This window comes from Scyliorhinus torazame, chromosome 25 (assembly GCF_047496885.1).
Source record: "Scyliorhinus torazame isolate Kashiwa2021f chromosome 25, sScyTor2.1, whole genome shotgun sequence".
Taxonomy (NCBI): domain Eukaryota; kingdom Metazoa; phylum Chordata; class Chondrichthyes; order Carcharhiniformes; family Scyliorhinidae; genus Scyliorhinus; species Scyliorhinus torazame.
Genome location: NC_092731.1, coordinates 47,267,719 through 47,286,976, shown reverse-complemented (window position 1 = coordinate 47,286,976; position 19,258 = coordinate 47,267,719). Strand labels below are relative to the sequence as shown.

Below are 19,258 nucleotides of genomic sequence, written 5' to 3'. Positions count from 1 at the left end.
TATCTTGCTGTCTCTCTCTCACACATTCTCTCTATCTTGCTGTCTCTCGCTCTCACACACATTCACTCTATCTTGCTCTCTCTCACACACATTATCTCTATCTTGCTGTCTCTCTCACACACACACACATTCTCTCTATCTTGCTGTCTCACACACACACACATTCTCTCTATCTTGCTGTCTCTCTCACACACATTCTCTCAATCTTGCTCTCTCTCTCACACACACACACATTCTCTCTATCTTGCTGTCTCTCTCACACGCACACATTCTCTCTATCTTGCTGTTTCTCTCTCACACACATTCTCTCTATCTTGCTGTCTCTCTCTCACACATTCTCTCTATCTTGCTGTCTCTCGCTCTCACACACATTCACTCTATCTTGCTCTCTCTCACACACATTCTCTCTATCTTGCTGTCTCTCTCACACACACACACATTCTCTCTGTCTTGCTGTCTCACACACACACACATTCTCTCTATCTTGCTGTCTCTCGCTCTCACACACATTCTCTCTATCTTGCTGTCTCTCTCACACACACATTGTCTCTATCTTGCTGTCTCTCTCTCTCACACACATTCTCTCTATCTTGCTGTCTCTCACGCACACATTCTCTCTATCTTGCTGTCTCTCTCTCACACACACACACATTCTCTCTATCTTGCTCTCTCTCTCACACACGCACACATTCTCTCTATCTTGCTGTTTCTCTCTCACACACATTCTCTCTATCTTGCTGTCTCTCACACACGCATTCTCTCTATCTTGCTGTCTCTCTCTCACACACACACACATTCTCTCTATCTTGCTGTCTCTCTCTCTCACACACATTCTCTCTATATTGCTGTCTCTCTCTCACACACGCATTCTCTCTATCTTGCTGTCTCTCTCACACACACATTGTCTCTATCTTGCTGTCTCTCTCTCTCACACACATTCTCTCTATCTTGTTGTCTCTCTCTCTCACACACATTCTCTCTATATTGCTGTCTCTCTCTCACACACACACGCATTCTCTCTATCTTGCTGTCTCTCTCACACACACATTGTCTCTATCTTGCTGTCTCTCTCTCTCACACACATTCTCTCTATCGTGCTGTCTCTCTCACACACGCACACATTCGCTCTATATTGCTGTCTCTCTCTCTCACACACACATTCTCTCTATCTTGCTGTCTCTCTCTCACACACATTCTTTCTATCTTGCTGTCTCTCTCACAGACACACGCATTCTCTCTATCTTGCTGTGCCTCTCACACACATTCTCTCTATCTTGCTGTCTCTCTCACACACACACACATTCTCTCTATCTTGCTGTCTCTCTCACACACACATTCTCTCTATCTTGCTGTCTCTCTCTCACGCACACACACATTCTCTCTATCTTGCTGTCTCTCTCACACGCACATTCTCTCTCTCTTGCTGTCTCTCTCACACACACACACATTCTCTCTATCTTGCTGTCTCTCTCACACACACATTCTCTCTATCTTGCTGTCTCTCTCTCACACACACACACATTCTCTCTATCTTGCTGTCTCTCTCTCACACACACACTCTCTCTATCTTGCTGTCTCTCTCTCTCACACACACATTCTCTCTATCTTGCTGTCTCTCTCTCTCTCTCACACACATTCTCTCCATCTTGCTGTCTCTCTCACACACACACACATTCTCTCTATCTTGCTGTCTCTCTCTCTCACACACATTCTCTCTATCTTGCTGTCTCTCACACACACATTCTCTCTATCTTGCTGTCTCTCTCACACACACACTCATTCTCTCTATCTTGCTGTCTCTCTCTCTCTCACACACATTCTCACTATCTTGCTGTCTCTCTCACACATTCTCTCTATCTTGCTGTCTCTCACACACACACACTCATTCTCTCTATCTTGCTGTCTCTCTCTCTCTCACACACATTCTCTCTATCTTGCTGTCTCTCTCTCACACATTCTCTCTATCTTGCTGTCTCTCTCTCACACACACACATTCTCTTTATCTTGCTGTCTCTCTCTCACACATTCTCTCTATCTTGCTGTCTCTCGCTCTCACACACATTCACTCTATCTTGCTCTCTCTCACACACATTATCTCTATCTTGCTGTCTCTCTCACACACACACACATTCTCTCTATCTTGCTGTCTCTCTCTCACACACATTCCCTCTATCTTGCTGTCTCTCTCTCACACACATTCCCTCTATCTTGCTGTCTCACACACACACACATTCTCTCTATCTTGCTGTCTCTCTCACACACATTCTCTCTATCTTGCTCTCTCTCTCACACACACACACATTCTCTCTATCTTGCTGTCTCTCTCACACGCACACATTCTCTCTATCTTGCTGTTTCTCTCTCACACACATTCTCTCTATCTTGCTGTCTCTCTCTCACACACACACATTCTCTCTATCTTGCTGTCTCTCTCTCACACATTCTCCCTATCTTGCTGTCTCTCGCTCTCACACACATTCACTCTATCTTGCTCTCTCTCACACACATTCTCTCTATCTTGCTGTCTCTCTCACACACACACACATTCTCTCTGTCTTGCTGTCTCACACACACACACATTCTCTCTATCTTGCTGTCTCTCGCTCTCACACACATTCTCTCTATCTTGCTGTCTCTCTCACACACACATTGTCTCTATCTTGCTGTCTCTCTCTCTCACACACATTCTCTCTATCTTGCTGTCTCTCACGCACACATTCTCTCTATCTTGCTGTCTCTCTCTCACACACACACACATTCTCTCTATCTTGCTCTCTCTCTCACACACGCACACATTCTCTCTATCTTGCTGTTTCTCTCTCACACACATTCTCTCTATCTTGCTGTCTCTCACACACGCATTCTCTCTATCTTGCTGTCTCTCTCTCACACACACACACATTCTCTCTATCTTGCTGTCTCTCTCTCTCACACACATTCTCTCTATATTGCTGTCTCTCTCTCACACACGCATTCTCTCTATCTTGCTGTCTCTCTCACACACACATTGTCTCTATCTTGCTGTCTCTCTCTCTCACACACATTCTCTCTATCTTGCTGTCTCTCTCTCTCACACACATTCTCTCTATATTGCTGTCTCTCTCTCACACACACACGCATTCTCTCTATCTTACTGTCTCTCTCACACACACATTGTCTCTATCTTGCTGTCTCTCTCTCTCACACACATTCTCTCTATCGTGCTGTCTCTCTCACACACGCACACATTCTCTCTATATTGCTGTCTCTCTCTCTCACACACACATTCTCTCTATCTTGCTGTCTCTCTCACAGACACACGCATTCTCTCTATCTTGCTGTGCCTCTCACACACATTCTCTCTATCTTTTTGTCTCTCTCACACACATTCTCTCTATCTTGCTGTCTCTCTCTGACACACACACATTCTCTCTATCTTGCTGTCTCTCTCGCTCACTCACATTCTCTCTATCTTGCTGTCTCTCTCTCTCACACACATTGTCTCTATCTTGCTGTCTCTCTCTCACACACACATTCTCTCTATCTTGCTGTCTCTCTCACACACATTCTCTCTATCTTTTTGTCTCTCTCACACACATTCTCTCTATCTTGCTGTCTCTCTCACACACACACACATTCTCTCTATCTTGCTGTCTCTCTCTCTCACACACACATTCTCTCTATCTTGCTGTCTCTCTCTCTCTCTCACACACATTCTCTCCATCTTGCTGTCTCTCTCACACACACACACATTCTCTCTATCTTGCTGTCTCTCTCTCACACACATTCTCTCTATCTTGCTGTCTCACACACACACATTCTCTCTATCTTGCTGTCTCTCACACACACACACTCATTCTCTCTATCTTGCTGTCTCTCTCTCTCTCACACACATTCTCACTATCTTGCTGTCTCTCTCACACATTCTCTCTATCTTGCTGTCTCTCACACACACACACTCATTCTCTCTATCTTGCTGTCTCTCTCTCTCTCACACACATTCTCTCTATCTTGCTGTCTCTCTCTCACACATTCTCTCTATCTTGCTGTCTCTCTCTCACACACACACATTCTCTTTATCTTGCTGTCTCTCTCTCACACATTCTCTCTATCTTGCTGTCTCTCGCTCTCACACACATTCACTCTATCTTGCTCTCTCTCACACACATTATCTCTATCTTGCTGTCTCTCTCACACACACACACATTCTCTCTATCTTGCTGTCTCTCGCTCTCACACACATTCACTCTATCTTGCTCTCTCTCACACACATTATCTCTATCTTGCTGTCTCTCTCTCACACACATTCTCTCTATCTTGCTGTCTCTCTCACACACATTCTCTCAATCTTGCTCTCTCTCTCACACACACACACATTCTCTCTATCTTGCTGTCTCTCTCACACGCACACATTCTCTCTATCTTGCTGTTTCTCTCTCACACACATTCTCTCTATCTTGCTGTCTCTCTCTCACACATTCTCTCTATCTTGCTGTCTCTCGCTCTCACACACATTCACTCTATCTTGCTCTCTCTCACACACATTCTCTCTATCTTGCTGTCTCTCTCACACACACACACATTCTCTCTGTCTTGCTGTCTCACACACACACACATTCTCTCTATCTTGCTGTCTCTCGCTCTCACACACATTCTCTCTATCTTGCTGTCTCTCTCACACACACATTGTCTCTATCTTGCTGTCTCTCTCTCTCACACACATTCTCTCTATCTTGCTGTCTCTCACGCACACATTCTCTCTATCTTGCTGTCTCTCTCTCACACACACACACATTCTCTCTATCTTGCTCTCTCTCTCACACACGCACACATTCTCTCTATCTTGCTGTTTCTCTCTCACACACATTCTCTCTATCTTGCTGTCTCTCACACACGCATTCTCTCTATCTTGCTGTCTCTCTCTCACACACACACACATTCTCTCTATCTTGCTGTCTCTCTCTCTCACACACATTCTCTCTATATTGCTGTCTCTCTCTCACACACGCATTCTCTCTATCTTGCTGTCTCTCTCACACACACATTGTCTCTATCTTGCTGTCTCTCTCTCTCACACACATTCTCTCTATCTTGTTGTCTCTCTCTCTCACACACATTCTCTCTATATTGCTGTCTCTCTCTCACACACACACGCATTCTCTCTATCTTGCTGTCTCTCTCACACACACATTGTCTCTATCTTGCTGTCTCTCTCTCTCACACACATTCTCTCTATCGTGCTGTCTCTCTCACACACGCACACATTCTCTCTATCTTGCTGTCTCTCTCTCACACACATTCTTTCTATCTTGCTGTCTCTCTCACAGACACACGCATTCTCTCTATCTTGCTGTGCCTCTCACACACATTCTCTCTATCTTGCTGTCTCTCTCACACACACACACATTCTCTCTATCTTGCTGTCTCTCTCACACACACATTCTCTCTATCTTGCTGTCTCTCTCTCACGCACACACACATTCTCTCTATCTTGCTGTCTCTCTCACACGCACATTCTCTCTCTCTTGCTGTCTCTCTCACACACACACACATTCTCTCTATCTTGCTGTCTCTCTCACACACACATTCTCTCTATCTTGCTGTCTCTCTCTCACACACACACACATTCTCTCTATCTTGCTGTCTCTCTCTCACACACACACTCTCTCTATCTTGCTGTCTCTCTCTCTCACACACACATTCTCTCTATCTTGCTGTCTCTCTCTCTCTCTCACACACATTCTCTCCATCTTGCTGTCTCTCTCACACACACACACATTCTCTCTATCTTGCTGTCTCTCTCTCTCACACACATTCTCTCTATCTTGCTGTCTCTCACACACACATTCTCTCTATCTTGCTGTCTCTCTCACACACACACTCATTCTCTCTATCTTGCTGTCTCTCTCTCTCTCACACACATTCTCACTATCTTGCTGTCTCTCTCACACATTCTCTCTATCTTGCTGTCTCTCACACACACACACTCATTCTCTCTATCTTGCTGTCTCTCTCTCTCTCACACACATTCTCTCTATCTTGCTGTCTCTCTCTCACACATTCTCTCTATCTTGCTGTCTCTCTCTCACACACACACATTCTCTTTATCTTGCTGTCTCTCTCTCACACATTCTCTCTATCTTGCTGTCTCTCGCTCTCACACACATTCACTCTATCTTGCTCTCTCTCACACACATTATCTCTATCTTGCTGTCTCTCTCACACACACACACATTCTCTCTATCTTGCTGTCTCACACACACACACATTCTCTCTATCTTGCTGTCTCTCTCACACACATTCTCTCTATCTTGCTCTCTCTCTCACACACACACACATTCTCTCTATCTTGCTGTCTCTCTCACACGCACACATTCTCTCTATCTTGCTGTTTCTCTCTCACACACATTCTCTCTATCTTGCTGTCTCTCTCTCACACACACACATTCTCTCTATCTTGCTGTCTCTCTCTCACACATTCTCCCTATCTTGCTGTCTCTCGCTCTCACACACATTCACTCTATCTTGCTCTCTCTCACACACATTCTCTCTATCTTGCTGTCTCTCTCACACACACACACATTCTCTCTGTCTTGCTGTCTCACACACACACACATTCTCTCTATCTTGCTGTCTCTCGCTCTCACACACATTCTCTCTATCTTGCTGTCTCTCTCACACACACATTGTCTCTATCTTGCTGTCTCTCTCTCTCACACACATTCTCTCTATCTTGCTGTCTCTCACGCACACATTCTCTCTATCTTGCTGTCTCTCTCTCACACACACACACATTCTCTCTATCTTGCTCTCTCTCTCACACACGCACACATTCTCTCTATCTTGCTGTTTCTCTCTCACACACATTCTCTCTATCTTGCTGTCTCTCACACACGCATTCTCTCTATCTTGCTGTCTCTCTCTCACACACACACACATTCTCTCTATCTTGCTGTCTCTCTCTCTCACACACATTCTCTCTATATTGCTGTCTCTCTCTCACACACGCATTCTCTCTATCTTGCTGTCTCTCTCACACACACATTGTCTCTATCTTGCTGTCTCTCTCTCTCACACACATTCTCTCTATCTTGCTGTCTCTCTCTCTCACACACATTCTCTCTATATTGCTGTCTCTCTCTCACACACACACGCATTCTCTCTATCTTACTGTCTCTCTCACACACACATTGTCTCTATCTTGCTGTCTCTCTCTCTCACACACATTCTCTCTATCGTGCTGTCTCTCTCACACACGCACACATTCTCTCTATATTGCTGTCTCTCTCTCTCACACACACATTCTCTCTATCTTGCTGTCTCTCTCACAGACACACGCATTCTCTCTATCTTGCTGTGCCTCTCACACACATTCTCTCTATCTTGCTGTCTCTCTCACACACACACACATTCTCTCTATCTTGCTGTCTCTCTCACACACACATTCTCTCTATCTTGCTGTCTCTCTCTCACACACACACACATTCTCTCTATCTTGCTGTCTCTCTCACACGCACATTCTCTCTCTCTTGCTGTCTCTCTCACACACACACACATTCTCTCTATCTTGCTGTCTCTCTCACACACACATTCTCTCTATCTTGCTGTCTCTCTCTCACACACACACACATTCTCTCTATCTTGCTGTCTCTCTCTCACACACACACTCTCTCTATCTTGCTGTCTCTCACACACACACATTCTCTCTATCTTGCTGTCTCTCTCTCTCAGACACATTCTCTCTATCTTGCGGCCTCTCTCACACACATTCTCTCTATCTTGCTGTCTCTCTCTCACACACACATTCTCTCTATCTTACTGTCTCTCTCTCTCACACACATTCTCTCTATCTTGCTCTCTCTCTCACACACACATTCTCTCTATCTTGCTGTCTCTCTCTCACACACATTCTCTCTATCTTGCTGTCTCTCTCTCACACACATTCTCTCTATCTTGCTGTCTGTCTCACACACACACATTCTCTCTATCTTGCTGTCTCTCTATCACACACACACATTCTCTCTATCTTGCTGTCTCTCTCTGACACACACACATTCTCTCTATCTTGCTGTCTCTCTCGCTCACTCACATTCTCTCTATCTTGCTGTCTCTCTCTCTCACACACATTGTCTCTATCTTGCTGTCTCTCTATCACACACACACATTCTCTCTATCTTGCTGTCTCTCTCTGACACACACACATTCTCTCTATCTTACTGTCTCTCTATCACACACACACATTCTCTCTATCTTGCTGTCTCTCTCGCTCACTCACATTCTCTCTATCTTGTTGTCTCTCTCTCTCACACACATTCGCTCTATCTTGCTGTCTCTCTATCACACACACACATTCTCTCTATCTTGCTGTCTCTCTCTCACACACACATTCTCACTATCTTGCTGTCTCTCTCACACACATTCTTTCTATCTTGTTATCTCTCTCACACACACATTCTCTCTATCTTGCTGTCTCTCTCACACACACACACATTCTCTCTATCTTGCTGTCTCTCTCTCTCACACACACATTCTCTCTATCTTGCTGTCTCTCTCTCTCTCACACACATTCTCTCCATCTTGCTGTCTCTCTCACACACACACACATTCTCTCTATCTTGCTGTCTCTCTCTCTCACACACATTCTCTCTATCTTGCTGTCTCTCACACACACATTCTCTCTATCTTGCTGTCTCTCACACACACACACTCATTCTCTCTATCTTGCTGTCTCTCTCTCACACACATTCTCACTATCTTGCTGTCTCTCCCTCTCTCACACACATTCACTTTCTTGCTGTCTCTCTCACACACACACATTCTCTCTATCTTGCTGTCTCTCTCACACACACACATTCTCTCTATCATGCTTTCTCTCTCACACACACACATTCTCTCTATCTTGCTGTCTCTCTCTCTCTCTCACACATTCTCTCTATCTTGCTGTCTCTCTCTCTCTCACACATTCTCTCTATCTTGCTGTCTCTCTCACACACACACACATTCTCTCTATCTTGCTGTCTCTCTCTCTCACACACATTCTCTCTATCTTGCTGTCTCTCACACACACATTCTCTCTATCTTGCTGTCTCTCTCTCACACACACATTCTCTCTATCTTGCTGTCTCTCACACACACATTCTCTCTATCTCGCTGTCTCTCTCTCACATACATTCTCTCTATCTTGCTGTCTCCCTCTCACACACACATTCTCTCTATCTTGCTGTCTCTCTCTCTCTCTCACACATTCTCTTTATCTTGCTGTCTCTCTCACACACACATTCTCTCTATCTTGCTGTCTCTCTCTCTCTCTCACACATTCTCTCTATCTTGCTGTCTCTCTCTCACACACACACACATTCTCTCTATCTTGCTGTCTGTCTCTCACACGCACACACATTCTCTCTATCTTGCTGTCTCTCTCTCACACACACACACATTCTCTCTATCTTGCTGTCTCTCTCTCACACACACACACATTCTCTCTATCTTGCTGTCTCTCTATCTCTCCCACACACATTCTCTCTATCTTGCTGTCTCTCTCTCACACACACACACATTCTCTCTATCTTGCTGTCTGTCTCTCACACGCACACACATTCTCTCTATCTTGCTGTCTCTCTCTCACACACACACACATTCTCTCTATCTTGCTGTCTCTCTCTCACACACACACATATTCTCTCTATCTTGCTGTCTCTCTCTCACACATTCTCTCTATCTTGCTGTCACTCTCACACACACACACATTCTCTCTATCTTGCTGTCTCTCTCTCACACACTCACACATTCTCTCTATCTTGCTGTCTCTCTCACACACACATGCTCCAAACAGACCTGTTGGACTTTAACCTGATGATGTCAGACTTCTTGCTGTGCACACACATTCTGAGCTGTGATTAGTGTGTTTAACATTCTCATGCTGTGATTGTTGTCTTTAGGAGTTAACGGCAAAGAGTTTAAACTGGTGATCAAATTAATGGGAGACTTTGATCTTGCATCGATTCAGAAAATCATTCTGGAGGTGAGAAACTGTTTTGCGATTAAATATTGACACCAACACCTGCCTCTCACTGTCTGAATTCAGAGATCAGGAGTCTCCACGTCACATACAGCAGCTCCACTCCCCCTCTGCTCACCCTCATATTACCCAGGCAGCCCTCCTATCCCCTGGAACAGGTTTGATGGGCTGAGTGGCCTCCCCCTGTTGCTGTGTTGGTGTTGGAGCCTCGGCAGTGTAACTAAAGCAGGGGCTTTGTCACAGTCAGTCCCATTGGGCTGATCTCCTCACACAACAAGGGGCAGAATGAGGTGTGAAGCAGTCCCACATTGCACTGCTGACCCCGGGGTCACCCCCTCTCTCTCTCTCTCTGTCATTCTCTGTCTCTGCATCTTTCCCTCACTCTCTCTGTCCTCTCTGTCTATCTCTGCTGCTGCCTCACTCTCTGTCTGTCCTCTGTCTCTCTCTCTCACACACTCCCTCTCTCACCTTCTCTCTATCTCTCTCTCTCTCAATCTCTTGCTTTGTCTCCATCTGCCCATCTTTTACTTTCTGTTATGTATCAGAGTAACAGCATTGGCTGGTGTAATATAACAACCGAATCCCTCGAATCGCGACAGTGCCGAGGGAGGCCATTCAGCCCATCATGTCTGCACCGAGCCTCGGGATGAGCTCCCTATCCCGGCCCACTCCCCTGCCCTCTCCCCGTAGTGTTGATCTCCAAATTTCTTTCTCTGTCAGTCTGGCCTCAATAAAAGTTGAGACGGATTCGCACGTAAACAGAAGTCATTTATTTAGCTTGCAAGCTTGAATCATCTTACAGAAATGTAACAGGACATCCTGCCTCTTACACTCCAGAAAACGACTGACTAAAAGACAAAGAGATCTCTGCAAAATCAATTCAAATGGTATCAAGTTTCACATACTCGACGGACATAGGTCAGCCTATGTCCCTCCTGACCTGTTCGATCTATTCTGATTGGCTCACTTCCAATCCCTTTCTCTGGCCCCTATCAATGCAGTCTCACTCTCATAGACACACCTCTTTCTGCTTTTTCCATGCGGTCTCAAATTCCTTTGTCCCTAACTGCAAAAATCAAAGTGGCTTATTTCTACATTACATTAACTAGTAACTCTAAAGTAACTATTTTATATCACATTCGTCATTCCCTCCTTTTATCATTCCATGATAACCGAACTATCCAATCTATAGCTACGGTTCCTCATCTAAAAAGATCCGTCGCTGCATTTCCAATTCCTGTCTTAGCCCCCCTTCATCTGCTTCACCCTCATGGATTTTAACAGTTAAATTTTTTTTCTCGGTGATTGGGGCGGTGATCTGATCCAGTGCACCCAGCATTCTACCCATCACACATTTAAGGATGGCCAGGCCCACAAAGATGCAGCCGATAGCTACCACTAGATACATGGCCATATTTATCAACCAGTCCTTCCATCCTCCAGATCCCCAGTTACCCCAAGAGTCAGGATCCTGCATCCCGTCCAAGTGATCCCGTATGCGATCCATAAATTTAGTAATGTTAGCGGTCAAGTCTTGAACTCCCATGATACACTTGCCGTGCACTATGGCGCATACCCCACCCTCACGGGCCAGAAGATAGTCAAGAGCATACCGGTTCTGCATTGCAAACAACCGTAGCTGAGACAACTCCTTGGTTATTGCCCCGAGGGCTCCCAAGGTTTCATTTCCCAAGATGGTAAGGCCGCAAATAAAATAATTCCGATCACTAACAGCCAAGCAACCCCCCACACCTCCCAGTGTCAATACGCTCAGAATGCCCCACCCGGCTGAGTGGCCCCGGTTGGGTGCAAGAACCTGAGGTTTTTTCCAGTTCTCGCAAAATTCAGCAGAGACTGCCCGGCGTGCTAACTGATTATGCAGGTTCCACGCCGAAGGGCAGGGGACTGTGGTAGGGACTAGAGTCCCAATAACAATTCGGCGGGGAAATGGGGTGACAAAACGTTGGTCGCCGTACCATTAAATAAAAAGTAGTATCCTTGTTCCGTGTGGAGACTAGCATCACAATCAGCATATCGGTTGCGTAAGGACCTCCCAGTAGCCCAGTTTATCCAATTTTGAAATGCCCATTCGGGCCGCCCAGCAATGCGGAAAGCCCTATTCCCAACAGTGATATGAGAGACATTCGCCCAGCCACAAAGGAGCTGGAGGCCAGCGTTCAATGGAACGCAAGTGGTGCTATAACAAACGCATTGGCCAGACGCCTGGGTGATATGGCACCTCCTGTCCGTACAGGTGGGAAACAGACATGTTATATTTGTGTCCACCTCTACCAGCAAACAGCCATATCCTTCACTGCTGAAGCAATTCTCGTACGACCGGGAATCCCTATTGGGAGTGAAGTGGCTAGGTATGTACGCCCTCCACCGTCGCAGCCTATCGTACTGTGAGTGGGGATTACCCCGAGGAAGGGGAAGGCAAATAGCCGGTGGTGCTGAATCCGGATCGTAAGGAAGAGTGACTTGCTCGGGCAATGGCTCGGAACGCTGACAATGAACCACCGTTTGGGGAGTGCCCCAAAGCGGTGAAACAGAAAATAACCTAGACACCGCTGCGGGGTTTGGGTAGCAGACAACCCGTCCCTGGCCATACAGACGGTGGTAAATCTGGTAGAAGAGATTCATACTACCCGGGTTTTCCTCAGTTTGGCCTTTAATGAACTTAAGTGCATCTCCCGGTAACCTACGTTCTAGCTGTACTTCCCTTCTCACACGCCCCGTCCTCTCTCTAGTCCCTTTCTCTTTCTCATGGTCTCTTCCTACACTCTTCTGACAGCCTGATGTTACCTTTATTGTACCACTCTTAACACATCCAAAATCAAATTTACATGTATTCCAAAAACAAGGCAATGTCCATATAATGTTCCCTTCCCATCGCCGGGGCCGGTGCAGCTGCTTCATGACTCCCGCATTCTCCTTAACTTTGATGACCTTCCATGAGTCGATACCATGTCCTCGTATATGGGGGCAGTGAAGAACATCACCTGTGCATAGGTGATGTATCCTTGTAGATTGGTTGGGGCTACACAGATACATAATATTCCCCTTTTCCATGTCCATCGCCAATAACACGCCAAGCGAAGTGAGGCCAAATATCAGACAGACGGTGCGTAGCCACTCCATCATGCTCCACACCTGTAAAATAGCACTGGAGAAGGGAGGCAGGTTAGTATCCGACCTTTTACAGTAGTGGAGATGGACTCAATTTACAGTGATGTAGGTGGACCCAAGCACTTCGCCCCTCCACTTTAACTGCTGTGGGGGTGGTAAGGAGAACTTGGAAGGGCCCGTCCCATCGCGGCTCCGACCCCTTCCTAGTCCAATTTTTGACCATTACATAACTACCGGGCTGGACTGAAAGTGAGCTAGGTACTGGGCAATGGCTGGTGAGCCGCACGGACTGGGCCATGGAGTTCCTTGAGCACTTGCGTAAGGGCTAGAACATAGGTGGTCATTTCTTCAGTCATCTGATGAAACTGAACCCGTCTGGGAACCTGCAGGCTCCAAGGAATTCTAAGAGGCCTGCCATAAAGAATCTCGGCGGGAGAGAGCCGGGCTGGTCCCGCAGGTGTAACCCGCTGCTGGAAGAGGGCAACGGGGAGCAACTTAAGCCATGTCAGTCCCGTGTCTGCTCTTAAGTTAGCCAATTTAATTTTGAGGGTCTGATTGTGTCTTTCAACCACCCCGGCTGCCTGTGGTCTGTAAGCACAGTGTAACTGCTGGCGTATGCCCAACTGGGAGCAAAACTCCTTGTTAATTTGTCCAATAAAATAAGGCCCATTATCAGAACTTAACTGAGCTGGTATACCGTACCGGGGAATGATTTCCCTCATCAAGACTTTAACCACAGTAACAGCTTTACTATAGATAGTCGGATACGCCTCAACCCATCTGCTGAACACATCCACAATGACCAAAACATATTTATAACATTGACACCTTTCCAACTCAATGTAATCCATTTGGAGCGTCTCAAAGGGACCACTGGGCAACGGGGTTTGCCCCTTCCCACAAGGGATACCTTTTCCGGTGTTATATTGCTGACAAATCAAACACCGATTACTGATACTTTGGGCCAACCCCTGCATTTTAGGGTGCCACCAAGTGTCCAGCAACAAATCACTAGTCCCCCGAGCCCCACAATGAGTTGCAAAGTGTACACATTCGATGACCCATAAAGCCAGTACATCAGACATACAAGTCTGATGTGCAGGCGTGGTCCATAAAGAGGAAACAGAATCATATGTACAACCTAACCGTTTCCACATTTGTTTATCACTCTCAGGAGCGTCCTCCTGTAACCTTATGACGTCTTGGATGGTTGGCATTGGCTTGTCAGAAGCAGACACATTCATAGTAGATCGTTTAGTCTGACTTAACATTTTAGGCACCATCACTTGCTGAATTTGTGCGGCTGTGCGCGCTGCACAATCTGCTCGTTCATTACCAACGTCAACTGGGGTTGTACCATTCGTGTGGGCAGCGCATTTAATAACGGAAATCTGCGCGGGCATAAGGAGGGCCTGCAGTAGGTCATTAACTAAACCCCGGTGGGATATTTGACCACACATAATCATGTCAGGTTGTTCTGACGAAATGTCACTCAAATCGCCCCTTATTGTGGTAGTTTCCTGAATCAAGGCTAACCAGTCGTGGCCAGGTGCGTCTTCATGGACAGGGGGACCACTAAGAAAACAGGCTGGATTGATAGTGGTACAGTATTTAAATGTCAGATGTGGATTGTTCAAAAGGTATATCTCATACCTATTCTGACGAGCTGCGGTAAGATGCTGACCATTCGCCCCATATCCCTGGCATGGTACTGGTCATGGACCTGACGTGTAATATGAGGGCTTACCGAAGCTGACTGTGGCCATAAATGTGGTGATATTGTAACAAAATCGGCTGTACCTTCTTTTCCCGTGACTGTGGCTGTAACCTTGACTGGCCATTCGGTCTCAAGTAATGGCCAGTATTTGTCCTCCAACTCCCTGTTTCGTCCAGTTCTGTCATAGGCCAGGGTAACGTGATGCAGTGATAGTGGCTGTTCAATGTCTAACGTCCACCACTGGGGGGTGATAGAAATATAGCACTGTTGTCTCATCCTCCTCTTCGCTGATCCACCCACCCAAAGTCACTATATTGGAGCTCCTGCTGGTAAACTACCATTTCTGCCGCTTGTTGGGATCGCAGATCATCCTTTTTCATTACATACTCAGTCTTAACCTTTGTAACTGAGCCTCCTTCTTGGCCTACACCCTCCTTCCAGTAAAATCTGACTGCCCTTGCCATCTGGGAAGGGTCGTTCTCCGTCCAATTCATGTTATTACATTTCACAGCAGTAACCACAGAAGGTGGTAGGCAATGCATTAACATAGCACAGTATTGAGGGGAATTCTGACCATTTTGATACAGCAAATCGCCTGACTGCCCCCGGTAGATTTCATTAAAACGCCCCAGACATTCCTATGGCTCATCAATCTTCCTAGGTTTTAGGTCTAAGATAACAGAAAGATTTATGGGCCTTTGAAATGTGCTATTCAACGCATTCAAGATCTGTGTCCTTCTTTTCTCTATTTGCTCTCTTCTTTTTTTAAACTTAAAAATGTTTGAAAATTCAAATTGAATTACTGCAACTTGCAAGCTTAGCTCTGATCTCAACTCAGAACTAAATTTACAATTTGCTTAACACAAACTTGTATAACATTTACAACTTAATTATTTCTTTATCTTAACAATTTTTTCTTTTAACAAGTTTTTTTTCTGTTACATACACATAAGTATTAGCAAAATCAACTATCATAAGTATTAGCAAAATCAACTATCATCTCCAGATTGACACTTTTTAAAATGGTGTCCATGATCTTCTTTAAGTTTCTATTAATCTCCAGATAAAATGAGATAAACCTTATTTCAAGTAAGTAAAATTTAAGATTCTGGCAATTTCAATCAATTGCTTTCGAAAATAATAACTTTTATCAAAGAGGTGGAGAAACCCACTGGTTTCCTTTAATTAATTCAAAACGTAACTTTGCTGGTGTTCACTGACTCAAAGGAAAGGTATCCGATTACACTGCAGACTGTTATCTCAAGGCCTGAGTGAGAAGCACTGTCTGTTTTCAACTCCGCCTGCTGCTGTTAACCCTTTGAGAGACTTCTGCTTCAACCTCACAATCTCAACTAGACCTCGGAACTTTACAGTCCAAGGAGACAATTTTAGCTTAATCAACTATATATTTAAAACACTCACACATAGAGTTGAACCATCTTCAGATTTAAAAACAGTTATACTGGACTGAACCCCCATCTATTGAAGTCCCATCAGCCCCTGAACCCATATAATAGACTGAACCTTTATTATTTAAAGTCCCATCAGCCTCTGAACCCTGATAATAGACTGAACCTTTATTATTTAAGTCACATCAGCCTCTGAACCCTGATAATAGACTGAACCTTTATTATTTAAAGTCCCATCAGCCCAAAACCCTAACCCAAGCCGAAACAACAATATGAAATCCCATCAATTAAAGTGCTAATCCCCAGACTGACCTGTGATTTCGTCGAGGCGGTCTTTCTGTGCCAACCGCGAGTGACCAGACTAATCAGACGATAAGAAGAGGGGAACAATCAATGCTGGTCGTTTTCCATTTCTACATTGAGGGCCCTTTGTTCCCGTCCTCCTGTTCATAATCAGTCTAATTCTGATTTCGCAGTTGGATCAGGATCGCCCAGAGAAATCCCGGTTTTCGGCACCAAATGTTGATCTCCAAATTTCTTTCTCTGTCAGTCTGGCCTCAATAAAAGTTGAGACGGATTCGCACGTAAACAGAAGTTATTTATTTAGCTTGCAAGCTTGAATCATCTTACAGAAATGTAACAGGACATCCTGCCTCTTACACTCCAGAAAACGACTGACTAAAAGACAAAGAGATCTCTGCAAAATCAATTCAAATGGTATCAAGTTTCACATACTCGACGGACATAGGTCAGCCTATGTCCCTCCTGACCTGTTCGATCTATTCTGATTGGCTCACTTCCAATCCCTTTCTCTGGCCCCTATCAATGCAGTCTCACTCTCATAGACACACCTCTTCCTGCTTTTTCCATGCGGTCTCAAATTCCTTTGTCCCTAACTGCAAAAATCAAAGTGGCTTATTTCTACATTACATTAACTAGTAACTCTAAAGTAACTATTTTATATCACATTCGTCAGTAGCCCCATAACCCCATCTAACCTGCACATCTTTGGACTGTGGGAGGACACCGCAGTACCCGGAGGAATCCCAAGCAGACACAGGGAGAACGTGCAAACTCCACACAGTCACCCGAGGCTGGAATTGAACCCGGGTCCCTGGTGCTGTGAGGCGGCAGTGCTAACCACTGTGCCGCCGTGCCACCCACGTGTTAATGTCACGTGTTACGCAATGACATAATCGGAGCGCTCTGTGGGCTTTTGTGGAGTTCACCAGTGTGCCCTGTCTGAGCAGCATTTTGTAAATAAACCCCTTGCATCATGTGTCACCTCGGATTCTCTCGCTTTGGGGCTACAACAAAGAATATAACACCTCTCTCTCTCTCTCTCTCTCTGCTCCTGTCTGCCCCACTCTCTCTCTCCTTCCTTCTTTCCACTCCAGTCTCTCTCTCTCTGCCTGATTCTGTCTCCCACTTTCTCTGTTACTCTCACAGCCTCTCCCACACTGTCTGTCCCTGAATCCATTTCTCCCTCGGATCTTTCCATTCCAAATATTGGCAGCAATTTGCCCCGTTCCTTGCAGCCTGTGCCGTTCCAGCCAGTGATTGGCAGTGAAGGTGGCTTTTTGTCCCCAAACACTACCCCACATTCCCCCCACCCTCACTGCAATATTAACCATTTCTCCTGTCTGTGATGTAGCTGAAGCTGTCGCTCAGGAATCGATTCCCGGATCTGGACCTTCATTTGAGTGTCGGAGACGATTAGCTCTGGGCTGTGGCTGCTCCAGAAGATTGAGGGTGATGAATTGTACCAGTGATCACCTAGTGACCTGTGTGTTCACAGCTTCGCTCAGTAATAGCTTTCCAATGTTCAGCAGCGAGCAAAGGGTTAATCGCTCGCTGTGTTAATGTTACATCGTGATTGATTCTTCTTCATATTGGGGAATGTGGGAGCTTTTAGTTTTTGCTTTGTGGAATAGGGAATTATAACGTCCATGTGGAACTCCTGACCACTGGGCTGTGGGACAGAGACTGACCCCAAATGACCCTTTTTAACCGTCTGCTGAATGAGAGGATTTTATAAAGATCTGTGTCCAGTTGCTGAATTCAGAGATTTGTCAGCAGCGAGAATGGGTGTCCAGACAACAGTGAATCCCAGCACAATCTCTGGGTAGAGATCATCCTTTCCCTCAGGGTTCCTCGACAATGGTGTTGTTGGGACAGAATAAAATCCAGGATTCTTGTTTCCTTCACAGGAACACATTCTGTTGATCAAAGTGAAATATTTGATAACTGATCCCAGGAGCTCAATGAAACAAGGGAGGGGATCAGCTTTTCTGATATGTGGTGGGTCCAATCAGATGCTCCTTATCTGGAGGAGCGATATTCCTGATGGAGCAGAGAGCAATATGTTCCCACCTTCACTCATGTCAACCAATAGACCCGGTGGAAATGTCCTGTTGGTCACAACTGTGCAGCGTGAAGCTGGGAACCTGCTCGTGTGAGGGAGCCATGATCAGGACTAATATCCCGGAAAACTCCTGCAGACACTGAACTCTCAGCCAGTCAGGCAGCGGCTGTGGAGAAAACCCCAGTTTCCTGTTTGAGCGCAATGCTTTGGCTCCTGACCCTGAAACAGTAACTGGGATTCTCTCCACAGTTACTGCCTGACCGCCTCAGCATTTACAGCTCACTGGTTTGTCTCTTGTTTCTATTACACAATCAGGTCTGTGAGCTTCCCATTAATGGACTTTCACAGCCACAAACCTGTGGTCAGAAAGGTCTCGAATGAAGCAGTCGACTGTCCCGAGGATTGGGATTGTGGGGAGTTTGTTTCACTGAATATTAAGCTGAGAAGTGTAAGATGTTCGAATCCCTCACCATCACATGTGGGCTGATCGGTTAAGCGGGTGTTTCAATGTTATTGCATGAAGTGTGTGCTCAATAAATCTATAAATTCTTGACCACAAGGTGTGAAAGGTGTTTCTGTTGGAGAAATGTACAGATGATCTGATTGGGAGTGAAAACCATCCTGGTCCAGATTGAAACTCA

The 19,258-nt window shown here is 45.6% G+C and overlaps 1 protein-coding gene and 1 long non-coding RNA gene across 2 annotated transcripts in view; both read left to right on the top strand.

Annotated features, from left to right (window-relative positions):
• The window catches only part of LOC140402510 (pancreatic secretory granule membrane major glycoprotein GP2-like), a 285,624-nt gene that overhangs the window by 123,218 nt on the left and 143,148 nt on the right, over positions 1 to 19,258 (top strand). The gene's annotated exons all lie outside the window — the stretch shown is intronic.
• On the top strand, positions 9,789 to 19,170 carry LOC140402568 (uncharacterized). Its single transcript, XR_011938171.1, has 2 exons — positions 9,789 to 10,000; positions 17,907 to 19,170. It is a non-coding gene; the product is annotated as an uncharacterized lncRNA (long non-coding RNA).